This window comes from Papio anubis, chromosome 10 (assembly GCF_008728515.1).
Source record: "Papio anubis isolate 15944 chromosome 10, Panubis1.0, whole genome shotgun sequence".
Lineage (NCBI taxonomy): Eukaryota > Metazoa > Chordata > Mammalia > Primates > Cercopithecidae > Papio > Papio anubis.
The window spans coordinates 104,933,776-104,952,004 of record NC_044985.1 but is presented as its reverse complement, the minus strand read 5'-3'; positions in this window follow the sequence as shown (position 1 = coordinate 104,952,004).

The following is an 18,229-nucleotide window of genomic DNA, read 5'->3' as shown; positions in this document are numbered from 1 at the left end:
TAGTAGGTCTTTGCATTTTGGGCCTGCCTGAAATGCAAAGGTCCCCTTGTTATTTTGGGATGCGCTTAAAGGAATGCTTCATATGAGCCCCAAGGTGGTCTGACAGCAGGAGTCACTGACTTGGCCCTAGTACTTTCTCTGGCTCTATCTTCCACGTGTTCATCCACACTCACACTCCTTAGGAAACTCTCCATGGCCATGGTACTGGTAATTCCAATGTCCCTGGGTGCCCCCAAAGCTTCTCAGACTCTAGGTACTCAGATATCACAGGACTTATGCAGAGTTGAAAGAGATTTGTGCTCTTCCACACTCTGTTAAAGGCCCTGGAGATCACCCTATACCTAGTTCTACATGAAATCTGTGAGTAACACTATCAATTTTGGCCTCTACTTTCCTCTTACTGTAGTTAGTTAGAACCATTCAGCCATTCACAGTGAGGCTTGAAGTCTAAACCTCCTCACTCCTCTCCTAATCTCTCATCACCGAATCCTTCTCTTTCCATTCCAAGTCATAGAGCAAACTCTCATGCATATGAATGGATTAAGTGATCTATTTTGATTGATGGGAAAGTATTTTTCTAAACTAGGCATGGGGAGATTAAGAAAATTGTTAGACATGAATAGTTGGTAGTGACCTATACCTGCATCCTCATGGTTTTATCCAAAGAATTTGGTTTGATAGTGTGTTGCTGTTGTAGCTTCTCAGGTTCTCTGCCCTTCTACTCTTAATCCTGCTGATACCTGACCCTGACTCATTAGGAAACTGGGGAAGGCCTACTCTTTAATAATTCACAATGTGTTTGGAGGTCATCTGAAAAGTCCTCACTTTAAGACATGCCTTTGAATAAGAATTCCTCTGCTGCTTTGAGTGTTGGAGAAGTTTCTAGTCATGTTACTATTTATGATACCAATACTGGTTTGTGTCACGTATTTAGCTACTGTTCTGAAGGAAAGTCAGCCTGCCTTTGCGTATATATATATATATATATATATATATATATATATATATATATATATATTCTCAATATAACATCAAGTAGCATAGGAACTGGAAATCTGACGTGTGGACTCCACGTTTCTCATGGAATCTGTGGTGAAGATGCAGATGATGTTGGGCTTGTGGCCTGTGGTGACCTAAGACCAGTACCTGTTATAATTCAATGATTGTTTTGAAAGTTTTGATCAAATGACACATTGAGATCAGACTCAGTGGCCAGAGAAAAATCATCTTGTAGTTAGAACCAATTGACCATTTTGTTTATAGGGTAGTCTAGACTTTTTTTCTTTACAAAGGAAAAAAAAAAACCTACAACTTTTGTATTTCTTCTCTCCTCCTACCTCACCTTTGAGAAAAGGTTACAGTAAGGGAAGAATGGTGAGCACAAAGGGGTTAAAAAACAAACTTTTTAACATGACTCTAAAACTGTAATAAATCCATGAAAACCGTACTTTTCTTTAGGGATTTGATTTTATGCTTTTCATACCTGATTTAAAAATAGTCATTATCTTGTTCCATATATACTTATAGATATGTCTATGTAAGGAATTAAAAAAGACACACAAATGGAGGAACAGGGAGGGTGAACATCTCAAGATATTTTAAATCCACTGAACTTCTTGCTTAGACATTTTTAGATACTTACAAAAATTTTTAACATATTCTTTAAAAATATATTTGTCAACTATTATAAGCCTACGTATCTTTTCATTCTTAAGAGATTGGAGCCTATCAAACTAAAGTGGGGTAGAATGATGACTATAATTTTTTTTGAAGTATTTTAAGTATGGAATAAAAAGAAATATAGGACAAATGTACATGTGCAGTTTGCACGAGCAATACATTTCATAATGTGGTTTTGCTAGAATGTAAGCCACATGGCGGTAGGGGTCTTGTCTGTCTTATTCACTGCTGTGCTCCAGTGCTTACCATAGCGTGCAAGTCATAGTAGAAACTCAATATCAGCTTAAATTAGTGAATACATACACATACACAGCCTTGCAGATGTCAAGGACTAGAAATTATTGGTTTCTCTACCTACATTGCCATACTGCCGGTATGAATGAAGGATTGTATTCAATTTGATCATCTACCTAAAAGCATAATCTTATATTTGGAGAATCCTACAAGGGTATACACGCACCCATACAGACTTTACTTTAACTTAATGCTTTTAGTTGCTACACTATTTGGCACAAGAAATGATATCATTAGCAAATTAATAGAAATTCAGAGGTGATAAATAAATCTCCTGTTGTTGGAAAATAGTTTGAATTTTTTTTGTCTTGAGGAATAGATGCCTTTGGTTCCTTTTGCTCTAGGCTGACTTATGAAGGCATATCTTTATTATCAACACAAGCATATTCCAGTAATGTTTATCTTATCAGCAAACTGAAAATCATCCTTTCCTAGGAATAAAATATTGTAAATCCCTACACTTTATTTCATGGAAACCTTTTCTTTGCTAGATATGTAGTAAAATAGAAAAGTTTAGATTTTCTAAAGAGATCTGATTCAATAATGTGACTCTTGATTCTTAGAGAACCACTGAGTTTTTTAAATCACCACAAGTATATCAATTTCTGTAGAAAATGAGACATAAACCTCTAGATCATTTCTATTGACCTATAAGTTTACATCTTAATTTTCCCTATCTGAAAAGCTAATGGATAAAGAATTACTGTGATAGCCAAAATGACTGATCATAGCAGATGCCAAGATTCAAACATTATTGGATTACAGCATTTTATAAAACAATCATAGAGGCCCTTACGATGGAGGGGATAGAGGTTAGATTGTTTAATTTCATCAGCATTTATAAAGGAAAGGTGATGGGAGTCTTGCCTTCTCTACAGGTTCTTGGGAAAGTCACATTAATAGGACTTTCTTTTTCTATCTCAAATCCTCTACATGAAAACTCAATTACCAAAACTGTTATAAGGAGTTCATTTATGAACATCATCCTAGAGAAAAGAAGGACATGTCATTTCCCCCTTTAAAAACATCCAATGGCTTCCCATCAGACTTGTGAAAGAATCTACCTCCTTAACAAGAACCACAAGTTCCTATCAGAGCTGGACACTGCCTGCTTCTCAATCTCATTTCCTAAGCACTGCTACCGTTTTATTTGTCTCCTTAACTTTCGTGATTCTTTTCACCAGACACTATCTGCCCACAGGTCTCCCCATGAACTAGCTGAAATATTGCCCACACGGAGACCTTCCCTCACCACCCATCTCAAGCAACTCAACTCCTCCCACTAGAATATATACTTTGTAAGAAGAGATTTTCCATTTTATTCTGCTGATATCTTCCTTAGCAGTGGACTGTTACAGAATAGGTAGATGCCCATCCAATATTTGTTAGATGGCTTTTTAAAAAATGTGCTTCTTGTTTATACCTTAATTTAAAAAATTAACTTTGGTGGTTCATCTAAGGGAGTCACCAGCTGGTGGAAGAGGTGGAATCATTGTCCAGGTACCTGCCTGCCAAGGTTGTTTTGCTCTGTCTCAACGTTAGAATTTCACTTCCTTTTTTACCTTTTATACAGTGTTTTGCTTTTCACTGTTTTCTTCTTCTTTAAATAATGTTGTTATTGAAAATATCTGGAGGAGAAAGTTTCAGATATTATGAGTAATATTCAAAGTGTTCCCTCATAAGGATGAGAATAAAGATACCAGAAATTACGTAGAGCCTGTGATCATTCATGTCAAAAATGCGGAAAACACAATAGGTATTTCACATGTGTTTGTATGCGCACAAAGAATCTCTGGAAGAATATGCTAGAAATGAATAATAGTGGGTACCTGGGAAGTGGGGCAATGGATTAGAAAAAGGGATAAGAGGGAAATGTTTTATTCTACAACTTATAGATTTTAAAATGTGAAATGTAATTTAAAATGTGAAATGTAGGCGATGTAATTTTTAATCATCTGACACAAAATGTTAGAGATATATTTTTATTAAACAAATAGTAGTAAAACCTCATCAAACAAAAAATAAAACAGTATGTGTACGTAATACAAGGTCAAGCATGATAACTTTTACTTTCAAAAGCAGATTGAAAATACAGTGACATCCACATACAGTCACTAAGTTGAACAGTTGGAGTAGATGTGTAAGTCATTTGTAGTCAAGGTTGAGCTCCTGTACAAAATCCAAAATGTTTTAGAAGTTTTAGAAGTTAGAGAATAAATTTTCTGCCATATTAAATAAGGAACATAAACTACTAAAACTTTCAAGAAGATTAAGGAAACTTATGAATTTCAATTGCTTTACTAATTGAAATTGGTTACTTTAAAAACTTTCATATAAGTGTATATTACTTTCACAATAATTACAAAACCTCTCATATTGAGCTGTAGTGAACAGGGAGTATGAATTTGAAATGAAGATTCCATTTAGGTGGTGAGCATTGACATTGAAGGAAATATAATGATATTTAGTAGGATTTTATAATGTGGCCAGCTAACCTCACCAAGACCATCAAGCATAATCAAGGTTTTAAAAGTTGATTGACAGTTATGAATTAGTGTAGGTAGGGTAAAAATATGAGAGGCATATCTATGCATATGGTTAAAGATGAATGAACTAATTTTCCTTGGATTATAGGCCCTTGAACCTGCAGCTTTTGCAATGAATAAAAGAATCCTCTATGTAAGCCCTGAGACATTTCTCTGTATTTTCTCCTTGACTATTTTTTTTTTCCAGGTTAGCTGATTTAATTAAATAATCTTTAAAACATGGGATATTAAGAAATATACAAAACCTAAGATTCTGAGATTTCCCAATTTAGCATTGATTAAAATTGATGAGTTTGGAGTTTTCTATTAAATAAAAAGCTTCTGGCTTTCAGCAACTCTTTATTTTTTGAGAAACAGCTTTTTCTTTGTGCAACAAAAAGGCTTAGAAAAGCTTCTTTTAAAAAAAAAAAAAAGACTTACAGCTGCTGAGTCTTAAAATAGCCTTTAAGAACAACAGTAGAACTAGCAAGGTGTGCAAATACACTGGGCACAAAACCAGAGGAAGATAGACTCTTCCTCCATTTGGCTCATGCCCTTTACTGGGGTTGCCTCCTGCAAGTCAGTACCACTGTGGTGGTGTGCCTTTCCTGGAGCTTATTATTAAGAGGCGAGGCCATTTATTTTGTTTCATTTATCCTATTCTTTAATCCATTTATCCCTGAGGTTGCAATTTTTTGAATTGCAAAATCAGACCTTGGGGATGACCTTGAGCAGTAGGATATAAATAACGCCAACATGCTTAGCGTTCCAATAATGGAACACTAGGCATAAATTTAAAGTTTGCATTATTACTGTGCGACCATTTTATATACATTATATGGCATTGATTGACTAAAAGTATAGAAACGTTGAGTTAATAATAAAATATATTTCCTATGACTATGTTTCTCGAATTGCAGGGAGCTTGATACCTACGGAGTGCTCCCCTGTATGCCAGGCATTGTTCTACATACTGGACATTCATAGATAAAATACTTTGACCCTGCTTTCAAGTAATTCATCAGATGGAGTGAAGGAAGAATAGAAAGATTCTTAAAACACGTATTGGTTGCAAAATTTTTAAGGAAGCAACACTTAGGATTGATCATAGAAATGTGGAAATAATTATGAATATTTATCTTAGTATTAGTTTAAATAATGCTCAGTGTAAGATGTATTGAGGCATTATAAAATGTGAGAAAACAAGTACTGATGGAAGATTTCTATACTTGGTCTGAAAATGTTGTAAGGATAAGGAATTCTAAGATAAAACAACTGAATAATTATGTATATGCTGAGTACCCACTTTGATATTGGTTGCTTTTATAATTCTTTCACTTCTGAGGGTGGTGATTGATAGAGAAAACCTGTCTCTTTTCAGTGTATTCATAGAGCAGAATAATTTCCATAATAGATTGACCGCCAAATGGATTATGATTCAATATAATGGAAGTTTATTTCTTGGTCACATAACAAGGCAGATACATAGATAAATAGGTTGGTGAAATTGTTGACCTCTACAAGGGCATTCAGGGACTCAGGATTAGAGAAGTGCAGCTATCTTCAACACATAGTTTCTAAGGTTGCCTCTATTCTTTTAGCCAGAAAGAGGGACACATGGACAGTGTTAGCAGGAGGTTTCAATGGATCATACCTGAAAGTGATGCATCTCATTTTTACTCACTTTGCATTGACTAGTTAGTATTTAGTCTGTAGCAATAACTCACTGCAATGAAGCCTGGGAAATGTAGTCTAGCTGTGTGCACAGGATAAATAAGACAATATCGATTTGAAGGAGTACCCATAAGTCTCTGCCATAAATAATGGGATCAGGGAGTGTGATTGCCCCAGTTAGTTGATATAATGACCTGTTCTCAATTCAGTTTACACAAGTTGTCTTTAGATGTCAAACAGCTCAGAGTAAAATAAGTGACAGTGATGGACAACCCTAACTTTATATATTAACGAAGATCTCATTTTAATTTAATTGTGGATTACTTGTTGTTGTTGTTTTCTTTCTGGAAGAGCCACCTGCTAGGACATTCAGCTTTCCAACTGAAATGAGGCTTTTGCTAATGGACAATAAATTGTATTGCTTTCTCTTTGTTTTTTGTTTGTTTTATCTCTGTGAGCTAATACATCCCTCAAACCTTTCTGGCAATGGATGTGAGTAAATATGAAGCAATTTAAAATCATTCACACTGATGAATTTCAGTGTCTATTATGACTTCTATTCTTGTGAAAATTTGGGGGATGGAATTGGTCCAGAACTAGTGGCAAAAGGAATGCACATGAACTTCACATTTTGCAGGGTTTTATTCACCCATTCATCTTGAAAATATGTATTTAATTCCTTCTATGTGCCAGACTAATGCAATGGGCATGTTCTAATCAATGGGCATTGACTGTGTGTCAGACTCCATGCTGGGTGGCACACATCTGTTTCCTCTTTTAATCTTCCCCAAATCCTTGTGAGGCAGAAGTTAAAGCCTCTGAAAAATCGAAAGGCCACTGAGATTAAGTCACTTATCCAAGTTCACTTGTTAGTCAGACACAGTAGTAAAACTAGGGTTAGAAACCAAATCTGCATGACTCTAAAATTATGCCCTTTCCAATATGCCATCCTGACTCCTTAGGAAAGTGTATATTTGCCTGATCATTAGCAGAACCGGACTGTGGGATCCCGATGTACATGGGCCCATAAAATAAAGCAATGGGGCAGGAAGGAGTTAAAGGATTTCAGGTGCTACCAGTTTATATTTTACCCCCACTAGGATTACAGCAGTTTGAATACAAGCCATGGCTTTTGAATATTAAGCACAGATGTTTGTCCTGCTGCCATCAATGTGGGAAAAATTTCTGAGAGAGGAACGAAGAAAGGCCATAAAAAAATGGCCTGTTTTCTAAGGAAGTTATACAATTGTGATGCTTGCCACAGTGACTATTTCTGTCAGTCCCAAGCCATGGAGGGAAAATAATGAACTTCTCACAGAATGCCAAGAACATTCTAGGAGATGTTGGAGTATTAGTGGAAATCATGAAATTGTGATGGCCGCAAGTGACCAGTTCTTGGCCTAAACCTGAATTGACTAGTCCTGGGTGATGGGGCCTAACCAAGCAACACCTGTGGCCATGGGATATAAATAGGTTTTCAAAGCCTAACAACCTAGCCAGAGGTAATTATATGACACTGTGATTACAGGATTAGAGGAGGTTGTAAGAGCATCTCTGATATACATTTACAGCCAACTAATCAAAAAGTCTGAGTCTCACCTCAATGGGTATAAAAATTGCCTTTCTAAAGAAGATATTATATGTTTATAAGCATTCTATTATTATATCTACCATCTACAGTAAACTTTACCTGTTGATTCATTTAATACAAATTAATTGATTACTATGTGCCTAGGCTGGGGATAAAGTGTTCAATAGTTTGACAAAATCTCTGCTCTGACTACACTTAACTTTGTGTAGGAGAGACAAGCCAGGCATATGAATACATATTAAATGGATTTCAGGTTATAATGAGAGAAAAAGTATTTAGAGGTAAAGGAGCAACATACTTTCAAATGATTCAGATTAAGGGATAAGAACTAGTTTGTTAGGGAGAGGGAGGCTATTTAAATAGATCAGAAGGAGTGATAGAGGGGATATCTGAGCCAGGGGTATGAGTGAATTGGGGAGCTTGTGGGAAAGAAGTGTTTGAGGCACAGGAAATAGCATTTTATGTAAAACTGCCAGAAAAATGACAAATAACAGAATAGAAAAAATAGGTGGAGGCCAGGGGTCTCATAGGCCACGGTTTAGACTTTGTGCTTTATTCTAATTCTGAAGGCAAGCCATTGGACTCTTTTAAAAAAGAGAACCTGATTTACATATATTGATGACTATAGCTGCTAGGAAACTACACCAGAGGAAGAATGGAAGTAGAGAACCCATTTAGAAGGACCTTAAATTCTTCCATTAAAGAACTGAGTTTAGCTTAACCTGGGATGACAATACTAAATGGAGTGAGATAGTTAAGGAAACTTTGGGTCAGAAATAGAATGTTTTAGTGGTGATTTATACCAAAGGTAAGATATACAAGTTTCTTGTCTGAGAAAGCTTACATTCTAGTGGGGAAGGCAAAAAAATATACAGATAAACTGGTAATGTGGAAGGCGGGAATCATAAGTAGCGACAGCTGGCATGAAGAGAACTGAAATAGGGTATGTAAAGTCACTAAGTGACCAGGGAAAAACTTTTTTCTTTTTCTTCCTCCTTTTAAATTTTCAATTTTCATGGCTTGTCAGGTCTACAGAAAGGTTTCAAGATTAGAATTATTCACCCAAATTCTCCAGTGTTGAAATTTCAACACAATAGCCTTCTCCCCTCTCTCTGTTTCTCTCTCTCTCTCTCTCTCTCACACACACACACACAGACATACAAACATATTTGCTTTCTCTTTCTTGAACCATTTTAGAGTAAATTGCAGACATAATGCCCCTTTTCCTCTAAATACTTAAATTTGCATTTTCTGAAAGAAAGGACATTTTCTTACATAGCAACCTTATAATTATCAAAATCAGGAAACTAGCACTGATGCAATACTCTTACCTAACCTACAGATTTTCTTCAGTTTTGATTGATTTTCCAAATAATGTCTTTTTCAGCGAAACAAAACCCTGGAATCTGTGTGGCATTCAGTTGTCATGTCTCCTTTGTCTCCTTTAATTCAGCAGAGTTCCTCAATCTTTCCTGTGTTTCATGACCTTGACATTTTTGAAGAGTAACAAGACAATCCTGTTCTGGAATGTCTTCTGGTTTCCCTATGATTAGATTGAGAGTCTGCACTTTTGGCAGGAATACCATTAGGCAATATTGGGCATCCTATTAACGGGCACGTGATGTCAATTTGTCCCATTACTAATGATGTGAATTTTGATCGCTTGGCTAAGGTAGCATCTGACATGTTTCTTTATTGTAAAAGTACTATTTTTCCCTTTGCATTAGTAAGTATTTTGTGGGGAGATAGTTTATAAATACCATTACTTCTCAAACTTTCACCCAGGTCTATAGTCATAGTTCCTATAATTTTTGCCTGAATCAATCAATTATTATTATGATAGTTTCCAAATGTTAATTTCTAATGCCAGCTTTCCTTCTATATTATGTTTCCCAATTCCTTTCTGGATTTATTTATGTCAGTGTGAATTCTTGAATTCTCATTTTATTTAGTGTCTTGTAATTGTTTACTATTATTTATTTTGATGATCTGAATGTCCAAGTGGAAGTTCCTTTGTGCTAGACCCTGTGTCCTCCGGACATGTCTCTATCATTAGATACTTCCTTACTTTCTGGAACCACAAGGTCTTCCAGGCCCATCTTTTATATTCTCTGACCCAGCCCTAAAGGGAGGGCATCTTCTAGAAGAGCTTTTAAGCTAATATTCTAATGACAAGAAGTTGACCGCCATGCAGAGGGAAGAATCGTGAGAGAATGGAAGGAAGAGAACAAACAGCGAGTCCAAAGGCAGGGATGCCTGGTCAAGCTCAGGGATCAGAAAGGAAGCCAGTGAGGCCTGAGAAGGAAAAGGATGATGATGAAATCACAAAGATCAAGAAGCTTGCAACAGTATTGTTATGAACAAATGTTTCCGTGTAGATAATATTGTAGATATTTTTGTCATTGTCACAGAAGCTTTGAGTTTCACCTAGACTGGTAGATGAGTATCCTCTAAAAGGACCAACAGGTGGGAGACAGGCAGGCAAAGGAAAAAGATAGCATTGCAAAGGAGAAACCAAGGAAGTCCAGTCATGGGTCTCAGCATGGGACATCTGCTAGCAGTGCAGAGAACATCATTTCTTGCACTGATTTTTCAGTGGAACCAAAGCAAAGAGCAACAGATAGTAAGACAAGCTGTGGTTTTGCTGACCATCCAAGGGGAAGTGTTTGTGATTCAGCAGTTACATAGTGCGGGAGTGTAGGGGAAATAAGGTACAGAAAACGATCACGGAAACATGGCAGCAGTAGAGGGAAGTGGCTAATTTTTTCAGTATTTTCTCAGACTGGAGAGAGGTGTGTTCACTGTGTATAGCCAGGATGGTCTCGATCGCCTGGCCTCATGATCCGCCCACCTCGGCCTCCCAAAGTCCTGGGATTACAGGCATAAGCCACCGCACCCAGCCTATCTTGTACTTTCTAAACTGGTCCTAAGTAAAGACAGAAACATCCAAATCCAGCTTGGACAAATTCACAAAGCTCTCATGCTCATGATGCATGGACACTAGTTGTCTGTTAGTCATTCCTATTTGTTGGTTTTCCCTTTCCTATATTGATTTATTTTCACCAGTGTGGATACTTGTTTTGTACAATGGCCTTACTATTATTAATAAAACTAATAAGCATTTGTAATAGTCTGATTTCACACTCCTATAAGGAACTACCTAAGACTGGGTAATTTATTTTGAAAGGAAGTTTATTTAAATAATGGTTCTACAGTTTGTATAAGAAGCTTGGCACAAGTTCATGCGTGGCTGGTGAAGGCCTCAGGAAACTTATGTTCAGATCAGTAGGTGGAAGGGGAAGCAAGTACCTTCTTCACAAGGGAATGAGAGAGAGAGAAGGGAGAAGAGCCATGCACTTATCAACAACCAGATCTCGTGAAGACTGTATAGAGTGAGACTCACCAGCACTGGTCCAGGGACACAGTACCCCATTCATGAGGGATCCATCACCATCACCTACACAGGTCCCATCAAGCTCTGACTCCAACATTGGAGATTACGATTCGAGATGAGATTTGGATGGGGCCACAAAGCAGAGCCAAACCGTATCATTTTGCCCCTGGCCTCTCCCACATTTCATGTTCTTCTCACGTTTCAAAACACAATCATGCCTTCCCAACAGTCTCCCAAAATTTTAACTCATTCCAGCATTAACCCAAAAGTCCAAGACCAAAATTTCATCTGAAACAGGGCAAGTCCCTTCTGCCTATGAGCCTGTAAAATCAAAAGCAAGTTAGTTACTTCCAATATACAGTAGGGGTATAGGCATTGGGTAAATGTTCTCATTCCAAACGGTAGAAATTGGCCAAAACAAAGGAGCTATAGGCCCCATGCAAATCCAAAACCCAACAGGGCAGTCATTAAATCTTAAAATTCTGAAATAGTCTCCTTTGACTCCATGTCTCACATCCAAGGCATACTGATACAAGAGTGGGCTCCCAAGGCCTTGAGCAGCTCTACCCCGTGGCTCTGTGGAGTACAGCCCTCATGACTGCTTTCACATTGAGTGCCTGCAGCTTTTTTAGGAGCACAGTGCAACCTCTCAGAGGATCTACCATTCTGGGGTCTGGAAGATGGTGGCCCTCTTTTCACAGCTCCACTAGGCAGTGCCCCAGTGGGGACTCTGTGTGGGGGCTCCAACCCCACATTTTCCCTCTGCACTGCCATATTAGAGGTTCTCCATGAGGGCTCTATCCCCGTAGCAGACTTTTGCCTGGACATCCCGGCATTTCCATACACCCTTTGAAATTTAGGCAGAGGCTCGCAAAGCTCCACTGTTGTCTCCAGTTCACCCACAGGTCCAACACCACATGAAAACTGCCAAGGCTTGGGGCTTGCACCTTCTGAAGCATTGGCCTGAGCTATACCTTGGCCCCTTTTAGCCATGGTTGGAGCTGGAATGGCTGGGACACAAGGTAACATATACCAGAGCTGCACAGAGCAGTGGGGCCCTGGGACTGGCTCATGAAACCACTTTTTCCTCCTAGACTTCTGGGCCCGTGATGGGAGGGGCTGCTGTGAGCATCTCTGACATGCCCTAGAGACATTTTCCCGATCATCTTAGCTATTAACATTTGGATCCTTGTTATTTATGCAAATTTGTGCTGCTGGGTTAAATTTATCTCCAGAAAAAGGGTTTTTCTTTTCTACCACATGGTCAGGCTGCAAAATTTCCAAACTTTTATGCTTGCTTCCCTTGTAAACATAACTTCCAATTTCAGACCATCTCTTCTTCATGCATATGAGCATACACTTTTAGGAATTGCAGGGTCACATCTTGAACATTGCTGCTTAGTGATTTCTTCTGCCAGATACTCTAAATAATCTCTCTCAAGTTCAAAGTTCCACAGATCTCTGGGGCAGGTGCGCAATGCTCCCAATCTCTTGCATAGCAGGGTGACCTTATGATTTCCAATAAATTCCTCATCTCCGTCTGAGACCACCATAGCATGGAGTTCATTGTGCATATCACTATCAGCATTTTGGTCAAACCCATTCAACAAGTCTATAGGATGTTCCAAACTTTTCCAAATCTTCCTGTCTTCTTTTGAGCCCTCCAAACTATTCCAACCTCTGCCCCAGGTCACTTCCACATTTTCAGGCATCTTTATAACAGCGCTCCAAACTCCCGATATCAATTTATTTTATCAGTCCATTTTCACACTGCTATAAAGAACTACCTGAGACTAGATAATTTATAAAGAAAACAGGTTCAATTGACTCACAGTTCCATGTGGCTGGGGAAACCTCAGGAAACTTACAGTCAAGGTGGAAGGCGAAAGAGAAGCAAGCATTTTCTTCACAAGGCAGTAGGAGAGAGAGAGAGAAAAGAAGTGGGAAGAGCCACACACTTATCAAACAACCAGATCTTGTGAGAACTCTGAGAAAAGCATAGGGGAAACCACACCCATGATCCAATCACCTCCCACCAGGTCCCTTTCCTTGACACGTGGGAATTACAATTTGAGATCAGTTTTGGGTGGGGCTACAGAGTCACTGATATGACCATGTCAGTGTCGTTCGTATTTTCATTGCTATAGTTTTCTTTTACTTCATATTACAATTTGTCCAACATATATAATTTTTGATTCTTCCATTCAACTATATACTTCTTGAAGGCTATAGGCACAGTGCCTGGCACAAAAGAGATGCTTAATAAATGTTTGTTGAGCAAAGGAATAAATAAACTGGCAAGGCTGCAGAGACACAGGTATCAGCTAAACCACCACCACCTGAGAGGATAGGGTGGTAGACTTAACAGCCATTATTTAGTGTTAGTTGAGAAATGGTGTGTGTGTTGTATTTCATCTAACCAGCTATTCTTACAAAAAGTGCTAGGTCCCCAAAGCATGTAATAAATGTTCCTTGTAATGAAAAAATGTTAAATCCTGCTCTTTGTCCAATTTTGTTTTTTGTAAATTTCCCAGGGATGATTTAAAACAAGCTCTAATCATCTTGGAGTTTGTTCTTTTCTTTTTAATAGAATATTGAACTGTTTGGGTCTCTGTAGAATCTAAAGATATCTAAGGACCCAAGCAAATGATTCTAGACATTCTAATCTCAAGCAAATGATCCTTTCTTCTCACTGTGAGGGCCTCAGGTTTTCCATGTATAAATTGCACATATTGGAGTTCATGCTGCCCGGCCTCTTCATCTGAACAGTCCAGAGCTCTATGGCCCCCACTAAGAGTGTGGCTATTGCCCTTTAAATACTCTGTGACCCTTATTAACAGTGACTTTATTATGGGGCTTGTTGAAAATAAAATAGAGATGCTGGAGATAAATCCAGAAAATGCATAGTTATTGATGTTTTTTATTAAAACTGAAGTGTAACAGTGAGATCCAAGTCAGGCATCATTTTCTATCTAAGATCCTCCCACCTCAATGCAAAACATTATATTGTGGGGGTTGTTGTGGTGACTAATACACACTACTCTTGGATGCTTTAATAGCTTACAGGATTGGACTTGTTGACATGCATGTTTTCTCATTGTCAGAGAGAGTTTCAGAAGTCTGGACTGTATCCTACTCCTCTTTCCATACCCAGTATTTAGGCCAGACCCCAGCACATAGTAGGTGTTTAATAAATAATTTTATGAATGAATAAATTCACATACATACATACATGCATGTTATGTGTTGGTTTAAGGGCTTACAGAAATTAGGAGAGAAAAAGAAGACATTTAAAACAATCTTTTTCCTAAAAGAAAGAATAAAGCAAAACAGGGAAAACTTCTGCAAAATGCTGGCAGCTTGAGAATGAGTGTTTTTATAAACCACAGCAAAAGAAATTTCTCTTTGATGACAACTTTATTTTTAAAAAGGGCACAGGTGATTTATAATCTAATGCGCTAAATACTGAAGAATGTTTAAATGAATGCATGAATGGATGAATGAGTGAGTGAATGATTGTGATAGAAACAAAGAGCTTTCTTTGGAATTGGTAGCATTATCTCTCCTTTAAATCTGTTTTAAATATAAATTAAAGTACACATAAACACAAACAAAATACACACAACAAAATGTCAGAATCGAACACACACACACACACACACACACACACACACACACACACAGAGTGAGAAATGCTTTCTCTTTTAGTCCCAGGCTGTCCGGTGGATCTGTAAGTAACCATACCTTTAGGAATGTAAAGAGGATAGTAACTTAAGCTGGTTTGGCAGCTCCTGAGTGGGTGGTGGAGACAGGGCAGCTCTGAATGAGCCCTTTGATGGACCCAAGCATCTCCCATCTCCAGGCGTCTCAGTCTCATTAGCACTTGCCCTTGGGGCAGCCCTCTGCCAAAGGAAAGCAGACAGGAACACACCCCATGCTGGGTATCACCACATCTCACCGGGTTTGCCTGTCTGGCTCTGTTGCGGGTGAGCCATGCAGCTCTGCAGTCCTGTTTCCCATTCTCACACTAGGGCCGTCCTGTGCCCAGCGTCTGCCTCTTCCTTCCCAGGTTGCTGACCTGCAGCCATCCATGTGCGCGGCTGCTTTGGGGGAGCCATGGCCGTGGAGCTCAGGGCTCCCAAAAGCTGGCCTTTCTCCATTGTGAACCAGTAAATGCTCAAACTTTTGCTCCATTCCCAGGGGACCCCCCATTAAACTGATTTTGTATTCACTACCTGCCAACAGGACCTGTAAGCGAGCCAAGAGGAGCAGCAGATTAAGCATAATTATGAATTCTGAGTGGAAGGGGGTAGTTTGAGATTGTTTTTCATGAAAGACCTTTTTTTTTTTCCTACTGAAAATTCACATGAGGAAATACTGAATGCTCCACGGAGTCTTTATATCGAAATGCTCTTTGCAATTAATGCTTCTTACTCCTCGTGCTTTCATGGAACAGATAGAAAACCTCTCACACTTGAAAGCTGTTTTTGGAATTGGATTTTGGTTTGCTCAGGATTTGTATCTAATTTTCTAGAGAAGTATTATAACATTTATTAACAAGGACGGGTACTAAGTGTAACCCTCAAGACATTTCCCAGGCTTAGTTGTCAATGAGCAGCTAATCCCTAAGGATTTCTAAACCAGCACAACTGAGTAAGGATTCAAAGGCCTCTTGCAGGCTGTTCTTGAGTGCTTAACGTGTGGTCGTAAGTAACAAGTCAATGGTGCCATTTATTCTTTCACTCTTTCCTTCTTCATAAATGAAAAAAAGAGAATCCAAAATATTGAGCATAAAAATATTTGCAGTGCCTGCATACTCTATACTGGCTCAGTCCTGGGAATGTTACAGTGTGCTAACTTTTCCTAATTTGACATGAAATTATCAACACACTTCCTCATGCGTTTTCTTCATGTTGCTGATATATTTTCCCTTTTTGAAATACTTCTATCTGCATATTAGAAAAGCATTGAAGTTTGCTACTGGAATAGTCTGTCCGAATAGTCTGTCCAAATAATCTGGTTACCCATCATAAATTACTACCATGTTATTAAAAAGGTAAGATCAGAAGTTGCTTGATACCAAGTAAAAATATTGACTTTTAACAAGTCCAATAAACTTTGAAAGGGATTAATAATGATAACAAAAATGAAAGCAGCTAGAAGGTACTACATGCTTACAGTAAGTCAGACACTATGCCAAACTTTTGACATTTATCATCTTTTAAAATCTTCACAAAATTATGAGTTAAATACTATTATTATCTTTACAGATGAGGAAACTGGAACTTAGAGAGTGTAAGTTAGGTTAAAATAATGAGGTAGTTTTTGGCTGGAGGCTAAAATTGGAGCACTGACATATGTATGTTCCATGGATGCTAAGGATATATATTTTTTTAAATCTCTTTTAATTGCTTTCAGAATAAGCTTTATAGAACACACGAGAAAAATCAGTCTCATTTCTTTCTAATCATCTCTCTATAATACCCTCCTGTTTCTTATATTCTTAAAAATTATTTAAATATATTCATTGTACCTGGTTTAAAAAGCAACTAATGCATTTGGTTAAAAGAAATTCCACATGTATTAATACATCAAAAGCGACAGAACCCCCAAATCCCAGTTGAATTAAATTTCCACTTGCTATCTAACTGTGTGTTTGGGAAAAAAATAAAACCTGCTTTTGTTTACAATGTTAAAGCATCAATATGGTACATGAATATTTAGGAAGTTTTTAAATTCTGTTGTTTACAAAATTATATTTAACAGTTTGTATTGTTACGTTTATCAGAATATTTAATGATGAAACAAATGTAAGAGAAGTATAAAACACAGGAAGATATACTCCATCCTTGCGTTACCTATACCTCTTTATAAATTCAATATCCCATGGAATTATGATTTGTGTTTTTAGCCATACTAGTGGAGCTACCTTTTGGGCAAGATGGATTATATTGCTTCTTTGGTTGCTGCTATTTGGTTGTTTAAATGACTTACAGTATGCAATCCATCCCCACATTTACATCAAGTACTTACTAAACACAAGACATCTTGTAAGTATGAATTTTATTGTAGTTTTTAGCTTTTAAAAAAAAATCTTGTTTACTGTTGAGTAGTCAGGGAACTTTGGATCTGCTCATAATTGGTTAACATTGTAATCTAGACCTGGGTGCCAGATGCTATGTGTAGAGTATAATTTTTGCTTTTTTCAAACTTAGTATGCCTAAAGGTTTTTGAAACTTTTTTTTTTATTATTATACTTTAAGTTCTAGGGTACATGTGCACAACGTGCAGGTTTGTTACATATGTATACATGTGCCATGTTGGTGAGCTGCACCCATTAACTCGTCATTTACATTAGGTATATCTCCTAATGCTATCCCTCTCCCCTCCCCACACCCCACAACAGGCCCCGGTGTGTGATGTTCCCCTTCCTGTGTCCAAGTGTTCTCATTGTTCAATTCCCACCTATGAGTGAGAACATGCAGTGTTTTGTTTTTTGTCCTTGTGATAGTTTGCTGAGAATGGTTTCCAGCTTCATCCATGTCCCTACAAAGGACATGAACTCATCATTTTTTATGGCTGCATAGTATTCCATGGTGTATATGTGCCACATTTTCTTAATCCAGTCTGTCATTGATGGACATTTGGGTTGGTTCCAAGTCTTTGCTATCGTGAATAGCGCTCTGTCGCCCAGGCTGGAGTGTAGTAGCGTGATCTCGGCTCACTGTAAGCTCTACCTCCCGGGTTCATGCCATTCTCCTGCCTCAGCCTCCCGAGTAGCTGGGACTACAAGTGCCCACCACCATGCCTGGCTAATTTTTTGAATTTTTAGTAGAGATGGGATTTCGCCATGTTAACCAGGATGGTCTCGATCTCCTGACCTTGTGATCCACCCGCCTCGGCCTCCCAAAGTGCTGGGATTACAGGTGTGAGCCACTGTGCCTGGCCTGAAACGTTTTCATGGCGTGAGGCATAGTGTGAGGGGCCATACTATTTATCCAGCCTAATTACTTCCCCTTGACTTCTCACACTTCCATTGTTTAATCATAGTGGCGGCCATGTAGAATGACC